The following is a 2,270-nucleotide window of genomic DNA, read 5'->3' on the forward strand; positions in this document are numbered from 1 at the left end:
TGTTTTGATGTTCCATCTTGATCCATGTAGCGGGAGTGAGCTCCAATCTCCATCTTTAGTCTTCTTTGAAATTACAATAAATAAAATTACATAATTGACCTATTTATTACATTCTAATTTCAAAACCCAAAACTAAAATAAAGGAGATTCGAGATCTCATAATTACATAAAAATCACGTTTCCTTCATTACGAAAACATAATTTGACTAAGGCCACACTAAGTATTACAAATTACAACCGATTGCAAAATTAAATACGTAAATAAAATCCATTCATTCGATTCATTCAACAAAATTAAAAGCATCAACTAAAATAAATTAAACATACATAACACAATTCCTTAATTATGTTGATTAATTTATCCAAACCATCTATTTAAATTAAATTAAGTGACAATTCCGCAATTAATCACATTAATTTCATTCTTAATCCATATTAAACTTGTAATATGAATTCTATCCGTCAAAATTTTAAACTGCTTTAAAATAACTCGGTACCTTTAAATTGTGAACCGATTCACAATAACTAATTGGCCAAAATAAAAAAAAAACAAAAACCAATTTTTATTTGGTCTCGGCTGGAAAAATAAACAACAATTTTTTTTTTTTTTTTTTTTTTTTTGTAAATCCAGCTGCTCACGGCTGAAAATAAAAACAACCCCCTTTTTTTTATTCGGCAAATAGGAAAACAAAAGGAAAAAAACTGTCCAAATTTTTCTTTCTCTCGGCTTACCAAAAAAACAAAAAAACAGAAAGTAATATATATATATATATATATATATATATATATATATATATATATATATATATATATATATTCTTTCACGGCAAACCCTAAAAAAACCGTCCTCCCCCCTTTTTTTTCTGCGGCAATAAGCCCTAGAACAATACCGATGAAGAAAATGTTTACAGTTGCTATTTAGAACATGATTTAGCAAATGAATTAATGAACATGATTAATCTTATATGCTAAAACTATATAGCAAAAACAAGTTCTTGTATCATCGTCATGACAATTTATATTTGAATTTTAACTTAAATCTGCATTAAATTAAAATATGTCAATTCTTCATATGATAATTTTAACTGATTAAAATAATGATACGAAAACTGAAATTGGAAATAAATCATCAAACAAAGAAGAGGGAAAGACGAAAAAAATCAGACGGAAAAGAAAAAAAAAAAATAAGCTCACGGCCAAAAAAAAATTTTTACAAATTTAAAATATATATATTTTTTTCGAAATACCTTATGTTGTTTACATACAAATTTACGAAAATCATCAAAATTATAATTCGTGGCCTATGCTCTGATACCACTTGTGGGAAATAATCTGTATACTCCCCTTAATATTGAAGGATTATAACGAATTTAACAGTGATGATCAATAGTCATAAACAAAATACATAACCAAAGTATAAAGGATTCAGAATTAACCTTCGGTCCTAGCAAAATTGGCCTAAGAACAATATCAAAATTGATATTCGCCTATCAGTTGCACCCAAGACGATATGAATATGCCCTATTGATTGTGCTAGAATCGATCTAAATTTTTCTGTAAAATTAAGTTGTTTTGTGTTTTTTTCTGATGAGAGAGAGAGAGGCTAGGTCAAGAAAAGAATTAGAGTAGAATAATTCTCTCCCTTTCTTTCTTATACTGACCAAAATTATGGAGTCAATTAGGAAAGAAAAATCTTTCCTAATTTCGGCCAAACTGACCGAAATAAGGAGTATATTCTCCTTATTTTTGGTCCTTCCAAAAATATATATAAAGTGTGTTGAATTGTCATCTAGTGAGGATCGAATCCAAGACCTCTTGGTGTGTGTACCCTCACTATTACCACTATGACACATTCATCTTGTTGATGTTAAATATAACTGATTATATTTAATTACAAATTAACAGATTAATTCGTCCAAGTTAACATTACCTATATTTAATTAAATATAACTTATTATATTTAATTTACGAATTGACAGTTAATTCGTCTCAACTAATATTATTTAATTTTCATTAAATAATTATCTAATCAACACATTGACTAACTATTTAGTCATATTGGGCATCAATGTGATTATATTTCTATAACCTCATTTCTCAAACACATCCTACAGGTGTGACCTTTAGGGACCAGTTGATCACCGTCATCTGTATGATAATAACGTCAAACTTTCTAGCAAGCCAACCGTTATTAGGTAAACGTTAATCAACTGATTAAATATATGAAGTATACCCTTGTGAACCTGTAAGAGATTTACAAATGTTATCAC

This window comes from Silene latifolia, chromosome 2 (assembly GCF_048544455.1).
Source record: "Silene latifolia isolate original U9 population chromosome 2, ASM4854445v1, whole genome shotgun sequence".
Classification (NCBI taxonomy): domain Eukaryota; kingdom Viridiplantae; phylum Streptophyta; class Magnoliopsida; order Caryophyllales; family Caryophyllaceae; genus Silene; species Silene latifolia.